A 19,547-nucleotide genomic window follows, 5' to 3' on the forward strand; every position below is an offset into this window, starting at 1 on the left:
AAAATATATTCACTTTGACCTGCAGCTCTGTTCTTACTGAGTTCCACATTGTACTAATTTCTTAAGTCCAATGTGATGGCATAAAGCTAAATATTTTCTCAACAAAAAGCTTTTGTGCATAGAATACTTAGGAAGTAACTTAGAAGCAGCAGTAGAGTTTTAGATTTTCAGGCATTAGTTTCCAGCTTTCAAAAAATGTTCACTTTCAAAAAACATCTAAAAGCACAATATACTTTGAATCTACAACTTGTTTTGATAGACTAGCTATTTGTGAAATGGCAATATTATAGTATTGGAGAACAAATAAGTGTCACCAATGTTAGTAGGGAGCTATAACTATAAAGGGTTAATATGAGAGAATTCCGTGGTGGCGTTGGCCAGTTTATATCCCAGATATTTTGATGATTACACAAATCCGTGTCTGTAGTAAGTGTCATAGAATTATATAGTCCTCGGTGTCCATCGAAAGATGAATGGATAAAGAAGATGTGGTTCATGTATACAATGGAATATTACTCAGCCATTAGAAACGACAAATACCCACCATTTGCTTCGACGTGGATGGAACTGGAGGGTATTATGCTGAGTGAAATAAGTCAATCGGAGAAGGACAAACATTATATGGTCTCATTAATTTGGGGAATATTAAAAATAGTGAAAGGGAATAAAGGGGAAAGGAGAAAAAATGAGTGGGATATATCAGAAAGGGAGACAGAACATGAGAGACTCCTAACTGGGAAATGAACTAGGGGTGGTGGAAGGGGAGGTGGGCGGGGGTGGGGAAGAATGGGTGACGGGCACTGAGGGGGGCACTTGATGAGATGAGCACTGGGTGTTATTCTATATGTTGGCAAATTGAACACCAATAAAAAATAAATTTATAAAAAAAATTAAAAAAACAACAGCAAGAAAAAAAATAGAATTATATAGTCCTAAAAAATAAATGTATTTCAAAATTGGTGAAATCCAAATAAGGTTTACTTGATAGTACTGTACCAATGTAAATTTCCTAGTTTGGGTAATTGGTACTTAAATAATTTCAAAATAAAAATTTAAGGTAAATAAACGCTAATAGTACTACTAGAAATAGAACTTTTTATTTGAAAGTTCTTTTTTCCTTTTTAAATTTTTTAATTTAAATTCCAATTAGTTAATATACCATGTAATATTACCTTCAGATGTACAATTTAGTGATTCAACACTTCCAAACCACCAGTGCTCATCACAAGTGCACTCTTAATCCCCATCACCTATTTCACCTCCCCCCCCCCCACCTCCCCTCTAGTAACCATCAGTTTATTCTCTATAGTTGAATTTGTTTCTTGGTTTGCCTCTCTTTCTCACTTTTTTTCCCTATGTGCCTTGTTTTGTTTCTTAAATTCCACATGTGAATGAAATTATATGGTATTTGTCACTCTGGCTTATTTCACTTGACACTATACCCTCTAGCTCTGCCTACAACATTACAAATAGCAAGATTTCATTCTTTTTATGGCTCAGGAATATCCCATTGTAGAAAGAAAATATATATAATTTCTTCTTTACCAATTCACCTGCTGACATGTGGGCTGTTTTATTTCCATACTATTGGCTATGGTAGTAAGATTCTGCTGCTATAAACATCAGAATGCATATGTTTCTTTGAATTAGTATTTTTGTATTGTTTGGGTAAATACCAGGTAGTAAAATTGCTGGATTATAATGTAGTTCTATTTTTAACTTTTTGAGAAATCATCCTATTTTCCAGAGTAGCTGCACCAGTTCACATTCCCACCAATAGTGTAAGTATGTTTCCCTTTTTCCATACCTTTGCCAAAACCTGTTGTTTCTTGTGTTGTTAATTTTAGCCATTCTGGCAGGTGTGAGGTGGTATCTCATTGTAGTTTTTATTTGCATTTCCATGATGAAGAGTGATGTTGAGTAACTTTTCATATATCTATTGGACATCTGTATGTCTTCATTGGAAAAATGTCTATTCATGTCTTCTGCCTCTTGCTTAATGGGATTATTTGTTATTGGGGCGTTGAGTTTGATAAGTTCCTTATAATTTTTAATACTAACCCTTTATCAAATATGTCATTTGTGAATATCTTCTACCATTCTGGAGGTTGCCTTTCAGTGTTGTTGATTGTTTCCTTCACCGTACAGAAACTTTTTGTTCAGTAAAGTCTCAATAGTTTATTTTTAAAAATTTCCTTTTATTTCCTTTGTCTCCGGAGATATATCTAATAAGAAGTTTCTATGGCTGATGTGAAAGAGGTTACTGTTTGTGTTGTCCTCTAGGATTTTAATGGTTTCATGTCTTATATTTAGGTCTTTAATCCATTTTGAAACTGAAGAGGACACAAATAAATAGAAAGATATTCCATGCTCATGGATTGGAAGAACAAATATTATTAAGATGTCAATACTATCCAAATCAATCTAAAAATTTAATGCAATCACTATCAAAATACCATCAGAATTTTTCACAGACCTAGAAGAATCCTAAAATTTGTATGGAACTACAAAAGACCCCGAAATAGCTAAAGCATCCTTGAAAATGAAAAGCAAAGCTGAAGTAATCACAATTCTGGATGTCAAGTTATATTACAAAGCACAGTGATTTATTTATTTATTTATTTATTTATTTATTTATTTATTTAGGAGTCAGTGGCCTTTCTTTTTTCTTCTTTTTTTTAAATAATAAATTTATTTTTTATTGGTGTTCAATTTGCCAACATACAGAATAACACCCAGTGCTCATCCCATCGAGTGCCCCCTCAGTGCCCGTCACCCATTCACCGCCACCCCCCACCCTCCTCCCCTTCCACCACACCTAGTTCGTTTCCCAGAGTTAGGAGTCTTTATGTTCTGTCTCCCTTTCTGATATTTCCCACACATTTCTTCTCCCTTTCCTTATGTTCCCTTTCACTACTTCTTTGGTGTTGGTTGTGATCATTCCTCTTTCATTCATGATTTTATTTATTTTGGCCTTTTTTCTTTTTGATACACCTGGCTGGGGGTCTATCAATCTTATTAATTCTTTCAAAGAACCGGTTCCTAGTTTCATGATTTGTTCTACTGCTTTTTTTCATTTCTATATTATTGGTTTCTGTTCTAATCTTTATTATTTTTCTTCTCCTGCTGGATTTAGACTTTATTTGCTATTCTTTTTCCAGCTCCTTTAGCTATAAGGTTAGGTTGTATATTTGAGACTTTGTTTTTTGAGAAAGACTTGTATTGCTGTATACTTCCCTCTGAGGACTGCCTTTGTTGCATACCAAAGGTCATGAATATTCATGTTTTCATTTTCATTTATGTCCATGTATTTTTAATTTTCTACTCTAGAAAATGTTTCACGTGCACTGGAGAAGAAGTGTATTCTCTTGCTTTAGGATGAAATGCTCTGAATTTCTGTGCAGTTCATCTGGTACAGTGTGTCATTCAAAGCCCTTGCTGCCTTGTTGATCTTCTGTTTAGATGATCTGTCCATTGTTGTGATTAGGGTCTTAAACCCCCTACTATTATTGTATTATCATGAATGAGTTTCTTTAATTTTATCATTAATTATTTTATATATTTGGCTGCTCCCAAGTTAGGGGTATAAATATTTACAATTGTTAGATCTTCTTGTTGAATAGACCTCTTTATTATAATATAGTATCTTTCTTCATCTCTTATTAGAATCCCTGGTTTAAAATTTAGTTGGTTTGGTATAAGGATGGCTACTCTAGCTTTCTCTTGATGTCCTTGGGCAAGATAAATGGTCCTTTACCCTCTCACTTTCAATCTGGAGGTGTCTTTGTATTTAAAATGAGTTGCTTGTAAAGCAGAATATCAATGGGTCTTTTTTATTATTCATTCTGTTACCCTATATCTTGATTGAAGCCTTTAGTCCATTTACATTCAGAGCAATAATTGAAAGATAGGAAGTTAGTGCCATTGTATTAACTATAAAAGTTTGAAGGGGCACATGCACCCCAATGTTTATAGCAGCAATGCCCACAATAGCCAAAATATGGAAGGAGCCCAGATGACCATTGAGAGATGAATGGATAAAGGAGAAGTGGTATGTATATACAGTGGAATGTTGCTCAGCCATCAAAAAGAATCAAATCTTGCCATTTGCAATGACAAATGGATGGAACAAGAGGGTATCATGCTAGGAAAAAAAAGTCAGAGGAAGGCAAATATATGATTTCTTTCTTTCTTTCTTTCTTTCTTTCTTTCTTTCTTTTTTAATAAATTTATTTTTTATTGGTGTTCAATTTGCCAACATATAGAATAACACCCAGTGCTCATCCCGTCAAGTACCCACCTCAGTGCCCATCACCCAGTCACCCCCACCCCCCACCCACCTCCCCTCCCCTTCCAACACCCCTAGTTCGTTTTCCAGAGTTAGGAGTCTTTCATGTTTTCTTTCTTTCTTTCTTTCTTTCTTTCTTTCTTTCTTTCTTTCTTTCTTTCTTTCTTTCTTCTTTCTTTCTTCTTTCTTTCTCTTTCTTCTTTCTTTCTTTCTTTCTTTCTTTCTTTCTTTCTTTCTTCTTTCTTTCTTTCTTTCTTTCTTTCTTTCTTTCTTTCTTTCCTCTTTATTTCTTTTCTTTCTTTAAATTTCTTTTTATTGGAGTTCAATTTGCAAACAAATAGCATAACACCCAGTGCTCATCCCATCAAGTTCCTCCCACAGTGCCCGTTACCCACTCACCCCATCCCCCCCCACCTCCCTTTCCACCACCCCTTGTTCGTTTCCCAGAATTAGGAGTCTCACGTTCTGTCACCGTCTCTGATATTTCCCACTCATTCTCTCTCTTTTCCCCTTTATTCCCTTTCACTATTTTTTATATTCCCCAAATGAATGAGACCATATAATGTTTGTCCTTCTCCGATTGACTTATTTCACTCAGCATAATACCCTCCAGTTCCATCCACGTCGAAGCAAATGGTGGGTATTTGTCGTTTCTAATGGCTGAGTAATATTCCATTATATACATATACCACATCTTCTTTATCCATTTATCTTTCGATGGAGCCTCGGTGTCCATCGAAATATGATTTCATTCTTACGTGGAATTTGAGAAAAAAAGCACAAGTATAGGGGAAAGGAAGGAAAAATAAAAAGATAAAAACAGAGAAGGAGAAAAACAAAAGGGACTCTTTTTTTTTTACAATAAGAGGCTCTTAATAACTATGGGAAACAAACTGATAGTTGCTGGAAGAAAGGTGGCTGGGGGATAGGGTAACTGAGTGATGGGCATTAAGGAGGGCACTTGACGTGATGAGCATCGGGTGTTGTATGCAACTGATGAATCACTGAATTATACCTCTGAAACTAATGATACAATTTTTAAATTTTAATTTAATTTAAATAAAAAATTAAGTAAAAAAATACTGTAGCATCTTTCTTTTGGACCACTCAGTGTGCCCAGTAATATAAGAGTACTACAATCCGTAACTTTGGGATACAGATGCAGTGAAACGCCGGGACACCTGCACCCCAATGTTTATAGCAGCAATGTCCACATTAGCCAAACTGTGGAAGGAGCCTCGGTGTCCATCGAAAGATGAATGGATAAATAAGATGTGGTCAATGTATACAATGGAATATTACTCAGCCATTAGAAACGACAAATACCCACCATTTGCTTCGACGTGGATGGAACTGGAGGGTATTATGCTGAGTGAAATAAGTCAATCGGAGAAGGACAAACATTATATGGTCTCATTCATTTGGGGAATGTAAAAAATAATGACAGGGAATAAAGGGGAAAAGAGAGAGAATGAGTGGGAAATATCAGAGACGGTGACAGAACTTGAGAGATTCCTAACTCTGGGAAACGAACTAAGGGTGGGGGAAGGGGAGGTGGGTGGAGGGTGGGGGTGACTGGGTGCCGGTCTCTGAGGGGGGCACTTGATGGGATGAGCACTGGGTGTTATTCTATATGTGGGCAAATTGAACACCAATAAAAAATAAATATAAAAAAATAATGCTAACTGAAAAAATGTGTAACATTAAAAAAAAGAATATTTCAATCCAACAAATCAATTGGAAAGATCAAAGGATGAAGGATGACACTTATAGAAGGCAATGTCACATGATATGTTGAGAAGTTAATGATGATAACAGTAGTGGCTATTACTTATAAATGACTTAATATGTAATTTTTACAATGAGCAAAGAGTATGTATTTTTACCACCATTTACAAATGAGGAAACTGTGACACATAGATATTAATTCATATGCTTTTGATCACAGAGCTAGTTAATAATCTTAATGGAATTTTCCCCTGAGGTGGTCTGGCCCTAGAATCTGTACAGAATATAGAAAAATTTATAAATCAAAATTCTAAAAGGTAAGGATAACACAATTACAGAGTTAAAATATCCAATGTCATTTTGATGTATTCTCTTGATATATGTCCTTTCATCAATTTATTGATTCAATGATAAATAAAATATTGACTAAACATGTATGATGTTCCAACATTTTTTTCTGCAAATGTGGGCTACAGTGGTGAAATGATCCAATAAAACTCCTGCCTGCGTGGACCATCTATTCTAATGTGGAAGAGGCAGACAATGTAAATAAAAATGTATAAGAAAATTTGAAATTTGACAAGTCTGAAAGTAGAATAAGTGATTATTATTAACAGGGAGTTGTCAGAAAGAACTCTCTGAAGAGATGAAACTTGGGCAGACATCTGAAAAAAATGAGAGATTGAGCCATGAGGATATCTTGGAAAATAAGTAGAACATTCTTAGCAGAAGGCATTATACCTGCAATTTCCCAGGTTCTGAGACTTGGTCCAAGGTCTACGAGGAGGCCCATTTGGATGGAATTGGGCTAGGGAAATGCAATGTGGTAGATATTTTGCCAGGACCTTCTTCTACTTCCCAGATTACATGGCTCATGCAGTAATGTGTTTTACACAACCACTACCTTACATTTCTCTCTCCTTGTATTGTTTGTTATTTGTTTTAAGGACTAGTATTTTCCAATCCAGACAAAACCCTACGTGCAAGTAATATTGTTCTGTCCACTTTTTTTTTTAACTTTTCATTAAGTGGAGTCCTCTAAGTTTACTTGGGAGATGTGTAATTAGGGACACCTCTGACGGGGCTTCATCTGAGTCTGGCCTTGAGATAACTTGGCAGAGCTGTTGATCCTGATTCCTCATTCTCAGAAGCTCTAGCAGATCAAATGGAAACTCAAATCCTAAACCCTCCCCACCAGTTCAAGAAGAAATTGAGGCCTGTTAAGACAGTAAAGGGTGTGGCTGAACTCTTCTGCCACCTTGTGACTGATTTCATTCTTCCCATCTGATGGATACTTCTCTAGAAACTTTTTGAATTGAGAATTTAATTTTCAGGAGAGTCTTCCAGAAGGATCACAGAACATGAGGAAGAGAAGACACAAAGGACTTTTTGACACAAATTTAAGCCTAAATTGAAAGATATACTTGGAATACAATGTGGCTTGGTAATACAAGGGTGGATCGTGAGGAAGAGGCCTTGGGGGTCATGTACATTTACAAGTGCCTAAGAAGTAGTGAGAGCAAAGAACCATGATTAGCTGTGGGAAAGAAGAACTAAGAGATTAAATGGCATGCATTTCCTATGCATTATTCCTCCTTGGAACTTCACTTGATTGTCTACCTATTCTATAAGACAAATGTTCAAATCCCAGTGAATCTCACATCTCCTTTCTCTATATGCCCACCTGAGACTGAAGCTACTTCGCATTCACGGTCTCCTGTCAGGAAATGTATCTGCTTTTTCATAGGCAACTCCCTCTCCTTTTCCCAGTGACAAGACACCACAATTGATACTCACTCTCCTTAAGACCACTCTGTTCTTCTGGTTCGTGAGGAAATTTAGGCTGTCATTCAGGAGCTACTTCAAAGGTTAGCCCTTTCACTGTTCAAGATAGATGCCTAGATCCAGTATTTATGTTCCTGACCCTTTATGTTAATTATAAATACAATTCTCCCCCCACCACCAGTTGAGACAGCAATTTTCTTTCAGCTCTCCCTAGTGCATTTTCCGTCTCTCTCTCTCTCTCTGTCTCTCTCTCTGTCTCTGTCTCTCTCTGCTTCATAGATGCAAAGTCCTGAATGCACTTAGTATTGGAAGTAATGGCAGTGCTATTTATCACACACTTCCATGCTCTGCTATGTGCTTTACAACGTAAGGCACAAATATGTAATTCGAAGGCTAATTGCAAAGTGTGGTAAAGTTATTCAAACTTCCATTTGAAATTAAAACAAATATGGAAACTTAATGACTCTAGATCAAGTCACTTGCACCATTATTCTTTGATACTATCAAATTATGAAGAGGAATATACACTTTGGGTGAAAATTTAAATATAAGTCTTGAAATTTCAAAGAAATTTCAGATTCAAGCAAGGCCATCACAGAAGTTCTTTGGGTTTATCATACAATGAGAAATTGCTTATACTTTCTGGAGATTCTTTGACTAAAAGACTTGGAAAGGACTTTCACTTCTGAATTGGAAGCAAAATGTTTTAGCCTAGTCATAATAGCAATATGGATAAATTACAAAACACATCAGCAAGCAAAAATACAGACAAACCTAAATGAATTAAATTTCAAAAATAGAAAGCTTTCCTAAAATCAGAGTCCCATTAGTTCTTTAATCCCTGAGGGTAATGTAGATATAGAAGGAAAGTCCCCATGGATGGCTATAAAGAGAAACTACTCAAACCACTACAAAATTTTATTGACTACACCTTGTCTGGTATGACAGGTTCAAATTCTGAGGTGTTTAAAAGAAGTCCAAATCCACTTGGGAAATCTCTCCTTTAAGTCTCTCACTGGCTGAATGTGAGTAGCATACCAATGGCTGAGAGCAAGGCAGGGGAGATGAAACAAACTCATGAATTACTCCCTGAGTGCAAGATAGTGATGAGGAGGAGGCTGATATAAGATAGGAAAGCTAATACATATCCCCCTCAAGATGGACAGATCTTTCTCTGAGTACAAAGCCACAGTATGCAGGAGGCTGCATGCAGAGAAAGAAAGCTACTAGCAATTCCTCCCAAAGTGCACATAAACTCTTCATTGGGTACATTACAGTGATTTGGTAAATTGAGAATAAGAAAGACCTCCTGAGGCTTGAAGATGCAGGAGCAGAGCTGAAGAGTAAAGAAAAGTCCTCAGTGAAAAAAAAAAAAAAAAGCTGTTAATTGGTTTTAAAGGAAAGAGAGTGAAAAGAAGAGGGGAATTTAGAGTGAGGGAGAATTATTTAAAGAGATAATGGCTGAGAATTTTGTGAAAATGGTGAAATGTATTAACCTACATATGCAATAAGCTCAGTGAACCCCAATTAGGATAAGCAAAATAAACTCACAGTATGTCTACCATCAAAATGCTGAAAACCAAAGATACAACCAAATTCTTAAAAGTAGCTGAGTGGAAAAGGACATTACATACAAGAGAACACTTAGAATGATCCCTTATTGCCAAAAGACAATAGGATAGCATCTCTAAGCATTGGAAGGAAAAATAAAATTGTCTGTCTATAATTCTCTATGCAGAAAAAGTACATTTCTTTTTTTTTAATTTATTTTTTATTGGTGTTCAATTTACTAACATACAGAATAACCCCCAGTGCCCGGCACCCATTCACTCCCACCCCCCGCCCTCCTCCCCTTCTACCACCCCTAGTTCGTTTCCCAGAGTTAGCAGTCTTTACGTTCTGTCTCCCTTTCTGATATTGCCCACACATTTCTTCTCCCATCCCTTATATTCCCTTTCACTATTATTTATATTCCCCAAATGAATGAGAACATATAATGTTTGTCCTTCTCCGACTGACTTACTTCACTCAGCATAATACCCTCCAGTTCCATCCACGTTGAAGCAAATGGTGGGTATTTGTCATTTCTAATAGCTGAGTAATATTCCATTGTATACATAAACCACATCTTCTTTATCCATTCATCTTTCGTTGGACACTGAGGCTCCTTCCACAGTTTGGCTATCGTGGTCAATGCTGCTATAAACATCGGGGTGCAGGTGTCCCGGCGTTTAATTGCATCTGTATCTTTGGGGTAAATCCCCAACAGTGCAATTGCTGGGTCGTAGGGCAGGTCTATTTTTAACTGTTTGAGGAACCTCCACACAGTTTTCCAGAGTGGCTGCACCAGAAAAAGTACATTTCAAGAATGAAAGTGAGAGCCAAGAATAGTGATTTCAATAAATTGTATTGGGAAAACTGGATAGCTACAATGCAAAAAGTTTAAATTGGACCACTATCTTACACTGTATATAAAAATCGACTCAAAATGAATTAAAGTCTCAAATATTTAATACCTGAAACCATCAAATTCTTAGGAGAAAACATGGAAAAAGCTCCTTGATATTGGTCTTGCCAACATTTTTCTTTGTTTTTCTGATTTTATTTTTTGGTTTTGACACCAAAAGCAAAATTAAATAAGGAGGACTACATCAAACTAAAAAGCAAAAGAAACAATCAACAAAATGACCAGCCAACCTATAGGATGGGAGAAAATATTAGCAAAATATATGTATAAAAATGGGTTAATATCTTTAAACTATAAAAAAAACTCATGCAACTTAATAGCCAAACCCCCAAATACTTAATTAAAAAATGGGCAGAGGAACCGAATAGACATTTTTCCAAAAAAGACATACAAATGGCCAAGTACATGAGAAAGTGCTCAGCATCACTAATAATCAGGGAAATGCAGATTGAAATCACATTGAAACATCACTTTATACCTGATAGAAGGACTACTACAAAAAGAGATAACAATTATTGATGAGAATGTGGAGAAAAGAGAATACTTATGCACTATTGATGAGAATATAAATTGATTCAGTCACTGTGGAAGACAGTACAGAGATTCCTCAGAAATATAAAAATAGAGGCACCTGGGTGGCTCATTTGGTTTACCATCTGCTTTTGGCTCAGGTCATGATCTCAGGATCCTGCTATCCAGCCCAGCATCAGTCTTTCTGCTCAGCAGGGAGTCTGCTTCTCCCTTTCTTTCTGTGTTCCCCCGTCTCTCAATTAAATAAATAAGTAAAATCTTTGTTGGCAAATCAAACTCCTATTAAAAATATACAATGGAAAACTGTGTGGAGGTTCCTCAAAGAGTTAAAAATAGATCTGCCCTACAACCCAGCAATTGCACAGCTGGGGATTTACCCCAAAGATACATGTGCAGTGAAATACCGGGACACCTGCACCCCGATGTTTCTAGCAGCAATGTCCACAATAGCCAAACTGTGGAAGGAGCCTCGGTGTCCATTGAAAGATGAATGGATAAAGAAGATGCGGTATATGTATACATTAGAATATTCCTCAGCCATTAGAAAGACAAATACCCACCATTTGCTTCGACATGGATGGGACTGGAGGGTATTATGCTGAGTGAAATAAGTCAATCAAAGAAGGACAAACATTATATGGTCTCATTCATTTGGGGAATATAAAAAATAGTGAAAGGGAATAAAGGGGAAAGGAGGAAAAATGAGTGGGAAATATCAGGAAGGGAGACAGAACATGAGAGACTCCTAACTCTGGGCAACGAACAAGGGGTAGTGGAAAGGGAGGTAGGCGGGGGGTGGGGGTGACTGGGTGACGGGCACGGAAGGGGGCACTTGAGGGGATGAGCACTGGGTGTTATGCTATATGTTGGCAAATTGAACTCCAATAAAAAAAACCTGAAGAACCAATAATATGGGTCTGGGAAACAACTGATTAAATATATACAAACAAAACAAAAAATGTACAATCAAAAATAAAAACAAAAAAGATAAAAAATTAAAAATGTAAAAATAGAACTACCATATTGTCTAGCAATTCCATTCCTGGGAATACTTCTAAAGGAAACAAAATCACTAGGTCAGAAAGATACCTGCACCCCTGTGTCCATTGCAGCTTTATTTACAGTAGAGAAGACACAGAAACAAATTAATTGTTTATCAATAGATGAATAGATGAATGTTTAAAGAAAATAAGATGTATGTGTCTGTATGTGAGGTATTTGCATATTTGCAATAGAATATTATTCAGCCATCTAAAAGAAGGAAATTTTGCCATTTTGAATCATGGGTGTATCTTGAAGACATTCTGCTGAGTGAGATAAGTAAGACAAAGAAAGACAGTATTGTATGATTTCACTAGTATGTGAAAAATGAAAGGAACCAAGCTTATAAATGTAGAAAACAGATATGTGGTTATTAGGGGCAGGGGGCCAGGGATTGGCAAAATGAGTGAAGATGGTAAAAAAAACAAAACAAAACAGAAATAGTGAGGAAAGTGTATTAGGCTGAAGGGCATCGATGCTTGATGGAATATTAATGTGCAGGAAGAAATAAACAGAACCACTATGTAGAAGTATTACATATACATAACATATAATATAAAAATTATGTGTACATATATGTATATATAGCATATATTAAATGGCATATATAATAAAATTCACAATGTAAAGGACTTTAACATTATTTAAATATACAATATATTTATGTGCATGTTTATTATAGTTTAATATATAGAATTATTAGTTTAATATATAATCTAATATATATTAATTAATGGTTTAATATATAGATCTGTCTATCTATACTTATATCTATATATACATACAAGTGGTAATTTAAAGTAAAAATAATAGTCATGTTGTTATATGTTTCTAGCATATATAGAGGTCAAATAGTGACAAGAACACAGGTGTGAGTTTAAATGAAATTACATTGTTGTAAAGTTCTTACAAAATTTATGACATAGGTGGTATTTTGAGGTAGACAGTATTAAATGAATATTGTAATCTGTGGAGTATCCATTAAAATAACAAAGGAATAAATAAAAAATACAGGAGATACAATGGAATACTAAATATTTTATTAATCATAAATGGAAAACTAAAAATAGATTGCATATGTGGAAGAAAAATACCAATATAATAGACTTTTATTCTACCCTATCAGTAATTACATTAAATGTTAGTTGGCAGGTATTTGTCGTTTCTAATGGCTGAGTAATATTCCATTGTATACATAGACCACATCTTCTTTATCCATTCAATACCCACCATTTGCTTCAACATGGATGGAACTGGAGGGTATTATGCTGAGTGAAGTAAGCCAATCGGAGGACAAACATTTTATGGTCTCATTCATTTGGGGAATATAAAAAATAGTGAAAGGGAATAAAGGAGAAAGGAGAGAAAATGAGTGAAAATATCAGTGAGGGTGACAGAACATGAGAGACTCCTAACTCTTGGAAACGAACAAGGGGTAGAGGTGGGCGGGGGGGTTGGGTGACTGGGTGATGGGCACTGAGGGGGGCACTTGGTGGGATGAGCACTGGGTGTTATGCTATATGTTGACAAATTGAACTCCAATAAAAAATAAAAAAATATAAAAAAATGTTAGTTGGCTAGGTATTCTAAGAAAAAAGCAGAAATTAGTAGAATGGATTAATATTGAATAAAATTACAACTTAATTGTGATTGTTAATTTTATGTGTGAACTTGGCTGGGCCACAGCATCCCCAGATATTTGGCCAAACAATATTCTGGGTGTTTCTGTGAGGGTGTTTTAGAATCAATAGACTGAATAAAGCAGATCATTCTCCATAATGTGGATGGGTCTCACACAATCAGTTGAAGGACTGAATATAGCAAAAAGTCTACTCTTCTCCACGTAAGAGGGGATTCTTTCTGCCCAATAGACCTTGAACTGATACATAGGCTTTTTTCCTCCCGTTGGCCTTGAGCTGAAGCATTAGCTATTACTGGGTTTCGAATCTGCTGGCTTTCAGATTGGAACTACACCATTGGCTTTGCTGGTTCTCAGACCTTCATACTCAGACTTGAACTGAATCATTGACTTCTCTGATTCTCCAGCCTGGAAATACACCTTGCAGAACTTGGAACTTGTAAACCTCCATATTCACATGAGACAATTCCTTATGATAAATCTATAAATTATATAATTATAATTTTGTGTATGTATGGGAACGCAAATAAGCAGAGTATATTTACTAAACATAAGAAATCCAGTAGGACTCTATTGATAATCAGACAGGGTAGACTTCAAGACAAGAAGTATGGGGATCCCTGGGTGGCTCAGTGGTTTAGTGCATGCCTTAGGCCCAGGGCATGGCCCTGGAGTCTTGGGACTGAGTCCCACATAAGGCTCCCTGCATGGAGCCTGCTTCTCCCTCTGCCTATGTCTCTGCCTCTCTCACACACTCTCTCTCTCTGTCTCTCTCTCTTTCTCTCTCTCTCTGTCTCTCTGTGTGTGTGTGTCTCTTATGAATAAATAAATAAAATCTTTTTTAAAAAAAGACAAGAAGTACTTACAGAGCTAAGGGAGACATGCCATAAGGATGAAAGGATCAATTTATGCAAAAGAATGAAATTGGATCACTTTCTTACATTGTACACAAAAATAAAATCAAAATGGATGAAAGAACTAAGTGTGAGACAGGAAACCATCAATATCCTGGAGGAGAACACAGGAAGTAACCTCTTTGACATCAGCCCTAGCAGCTTATTAGATATATCTCTAGAGGCAATGGAAACAAAAGGAAAACAAAAAATAAACTATTGATACTTCACCAAATAAAAGGTTTCTGTACAATAGAGGAAACAATCAACAAAACTGTAAGGCAACCTATGGAATGGGAGGAGATATTCACAAATTACACATCTGATAAAGTGTCAATATCCAAAATCTATAAAGAACTTATAAATTCAACACCCCCTCAAAAAAACACAAGTAATCCAGTTAAAGAATGGGCAAAAGACATGAATAGACATTTTTTCCAAGGAAAACATACATATGGCTAACAGACATACGAAAAGATAATCAACATCACTCATCATCCTGGAAATACAAGTCAAAACTGCAATAAGATTATCACCTCATACCTTTCAGAATGACTAAATTTAACAACACAGGAATCAACAGGTATTGGTGAGGATGTGGAGAAAGGAGAAGACCCTTACACTGCTGGTGGGAAAGCAAACTGGTGCAGCCACCCTGGAAAACACTATGGAGGTTCTTTCCAAAATGCAAACTAGAAACTCCTCTATCATCTAGCAATTGAACTACTTGGTATTTACTGAAAGGATACAGAAAATATTTATTCGAAAGGATGCATGCATCCCAATGTTTAGGGCAGCATTATCAACAATAATGTAAAGAGTACAGAAATCCTTCAACTGATGAATATATAAAGAAGAAATTGTGTGTATACACATATATGAGATAAATGTGTATATATGCATATATATATATTTCTCTATAAATAATGTAATGGAATATTACTCAGCCATCAAAAGAAAGAAATATTGCCATTAATTATGATATGGATGGAGCTAGAGTGTATTATGCTAAGCAAAATAAGTCAGTCAGAGAAAGACAAATACCATATGTTTTCACTCATATGTGAAATTTAAGGAAAAAAAGTATGAACATAGGGGAATAAAAAGAGGCAAACCAGAAAACAGACTCTTAACTATAGAGAACAAACTTAAGGTTACTGGAGGGGAGGTGGGCAGGGGATGGGTTAAATTGTGTTGGGTATTAAGAAGGGCACTTGTTAAAAAAAAAGAAGGGCACTTGTTGCTATAGTACCAGGTGTTGTCTGTAAATTCTATATCTGAACCTAATATTGTACTGTATATATTAACTTACTAGAATTTAAATAAAAGCTTGAAAGAAGAGGCCAAACCAAAGACATACTCATACTCATAATATGTGTAACTTAATAAAGATCTTGCAGTCTATTATATTAAATTGCCTAAGGGAAGAAATAGACAAATTATGGCCATATTGAAGATTCTAACACATTTCTTTGAGTAATTCATATAATAACAAAAGGGGAAAGGAGAAAAAATAAGTGGAAAATCTCAGAAAGGGAGACAGAACATGAAAGACTCCTAACTCTGGGAAATGAACTAGGGGTGGTGTAAGGGGAGGTGGGCGGGGGGTGGGGGTGACTGGGTGGTGGGCACTGAGGTGGGCACTTGACGGGATGAGCACTGGGTGTTATTCTGTATGTTGACAAATTGAACACCAGTAAAAAGTAAATTTATTAAAAAAAGAATATTTTTTAAAAAAATAAACCCTTTACTGGTAGTTAAATTCAAACTTTCATATATTTAAATAACTTGATCTTATTGTATATATTATTTGGTCACTTTGGAATTAAAGTAACAGCTAACATTATGAAAATATATATAAAATATCCAAATGTTTGGAAATTAAACAACATACTTCTACATAACCCATAAATCAAATAAGAAATCCAAAATAAAACTGTAAAATATTTCAAAGTGAATAATAATAAAAACATGACATTCTAAAATTTGTAAAATGCTGCTGCAATTAAGACTGAAAGAGAAATTTATAACTTTAATGACTATTTTACAAAAGAGGAAATATTTAAAATAAATGACCTAAGCTTGCATACTAATAATGTAGAAAAAAAATTAAAAAATGAAGCAAGTAGAATATATAGAATAGAAAGAAAAGCCGAAATCAGTGAGATAGAAAACACACCAACAATAGAGAAAATTACACGTCAATCATTTTTTCTTTGGAAAGAATAAGAGAACTGGTAACCCCTAGAAAAGCTAATAAAAGAAAAAAACCAAAAGAGACAAAGAAATCAAATCACTCATATCAGGAATGAAAGAAAGAGAATACTACATATTATACAGGCATTGACATAATAATAAAGGTATATTTTATTACTGTCCATCTAGTAAAAAGAAATTGTTAAACTTTTTAGCAATTAACAGATTGTTAATAAAGGGAGATTGACAACTTTAACTTTAAAACTTGACAACTTAAATGAAGTTGAAAAAAATCCATAAAAGCAGAATTTAGTCAAACTGGCAAATGAGGAAAAAGAAAATCTAGATAATGTTATTTCTGTTAAAATCAACAATAAAGAGGCAAGCCAATTTAAGAAATGGAAAATGGAGTGAAATAAACAATGAAGATATAGAAATGGCCTTCGAGTAAGCCACCTTGGAAGTCAGTTTTGGCATTTTCTTACAAAACTACATTTAATGTATCATGCAGTCTAGCAATTCTATTCCTTGTTATTCACCCAAGTGAATTGAAAACTTATGTTCATACAAATTCTTCACACAAATGTTTATAAGAGCTTTATTCATAGTTGCTCAAGTTTGGTAGCTATCAAGATGTCTTATAATAGGTGAATGTTAGTAAACAAATTGTGGCAAATCTATACAGTGGTATGTTATACCACAATAAAAAATAAGTAATATACACATGGATGTTTATAATAACTTTATCCATATTTTCCAAAACTTGGAAGCAACCAAGATAGGTAGGTGGATAGATAGACTTACATCTAGACAGTAGAATATTATTCAAAGCTAAAAATGAAATAAGCTATCAAGCCATGAAAAGACATGGAGAAACCTTAAAAGCATGTCAGTAAGTGAAAAAAAAAACAATCATAAAAGTTTACACACTGTATCATTCCAAAGCAAATGACGCTCTGGAAAATACAAATCTATGAGGGCGTTTAAAAGGTCAATGGGTGACGGGCACTGAGGGGGGCACTTGACGGGATGAGCACTGGGTGTTATTCTGTATGTCGGTAAATTGAACACCAATAAAAAATAAATTTATTATTAAAAAAATAAAATAAATAAAAGGTCAGTGTTTGCAGGAGTTTGGCGGAGGGTGGGTGAATAGGTAGAGCACAGAGGATTTTTAGGGTAGTGAAATTTTTCTGTATGATGTTATAACGGTGGTGACATATAATATGTCATATATATTTGTCGAAACCCACAGAATATATAATTCCAAGAGGGAACCCTAATGTAAACTATAGACTTTAGATGATAATGTTGTGTCAATGTAGGTTTCATGGATTGTAACAAATGTACCGCTCAGGTGCAAGTTATTGATAGCAGGAGAAGTTGTGGGTATACGTGTGGTAGGGGCTTAAGATATATAGGAACTCTCAATTCTTCCCCTCAAGTTTTTTTGTAAACCTACAACTGCTCTAAAAAATAGCCTATTTATAAACAAACATAATGATATATTATTTTGCTTTGTCCAATGGGCTGCCTATAATAAAAAATGGTCAATTATATAAATTTTGGTAAGGACATGGAGCAGCTATCACTCTCATCCACTGCTAATAGAAGTGTAAAATTTTATTATCACCATTTCACATCCACTTGAATGACCAAAATCAAAAAGGCTGGTAACACAACATTTTGTAAGGCTATTGAGCACCTGGAATTCTCATATATTCTGGTAGAATGTAAAATGGTCTAATTCAAATATGGAGAACTGTTACAGTTTCTTATAAAGATAAGTACACATCTTATTTTTTATTGGAGTTCAATTTGCCAACATACAGCATAAAACCCAGTGCTCATCCCATCAAGTGCCCCCCTCAGTGCCCATCACCCGGTCACCCCAACCCCCCGCCCACCTCCCTTTCCACTACCCCTTATTCATTTCCCAGAGTTAGGAGTCTCTCATGTTCTGTCTCCCTTTCTGATATTTCCCACTCATTTTTTTTCCTTTCCCCTTTATTCCCTTTCACTATTTTTTATAGTCCCCAAATGAATGAGACCATATAATGTTTGTCCTTCTCCGATTGACTTATTTCACTCAGCATAACTATGGAGAACAAACTGATAGTTACCAGACTGGAAGTGGCAGGGGGATGAGTGAAACAGGTAAAGGGAATTAAGGAGTGCACTTGTCCTGATGAGCAGTGGGTGATGTATGGAATTGTTGAATTACTACACTGTACATCTGAAACTAATATAACATTGTAAGTTAACTGTACTAGAATTAAAAGTTTAAAAAGATAAGCAAAGAGACAGAGACACAGGCAGAGGGAGAAGCAGGCTCCCTACAAGGATCCCAATGTGGGACTCGATCTCAGATAGCAGGATCACACCATGAGCCGAAAGCAGACGCTCAATTGCTGAGCCACCCAGCCACCCCTCTAAAAAGACTTTTAAAAGAATTGTCAAAGCAGGTTTTTTTTTAGATTAACCCCAAATTATGAATATCCCAAAGGTCAACAAGTAATAGATTAACAGGTGCAATGAAGTAAAATGGAATTCTAGTCAGCATTAAAACATATGACAAACTTCCTATGCATCCAAAAATATGTTTATATCTTTTTAAAAAACTGTTGAATCTCTGCAAAAAAAATAATACACACCATACTTATTCCACTTATATGAAATTTGAGAATAGGCAAAACTGATATAAGGCAAGAGAAATCAGAAAGTTGTTGCCTTTAGACATAAAGGAATTGTCTGAGAAAAGACATGTTGGATCTTTATTTGATAAAGAAAATGTTCTTTACTTTGTTTTGAGAGATGGCTACTTCATGACAAAGCTCACTAATCAGAATACTGTAGACCTATGCATTTCATTTTATGTTAATTATATCTAAAGCTAAAAAATTTTGGAAAAAATATTTTGGCAACACTGGTCTAATGGTTAGGAATATTGGCTTTAGGAAATTAATAGATTAGGCTCTA

The sequence above is a fragment of the Canis lupus genome, chromosome 2, assembly GCF_048164855.1.
Source record: "Canis lupus baileyi chromosome 2, mCanLup2.hap1, whole genome shotgun sequence".
In the NCBI taxonomy this organism is placed as follows: Eukaryota; Metazoa; Chordata; class Mammalia; order Carnivora; family Canidae; genus Canis; species Canis lupus.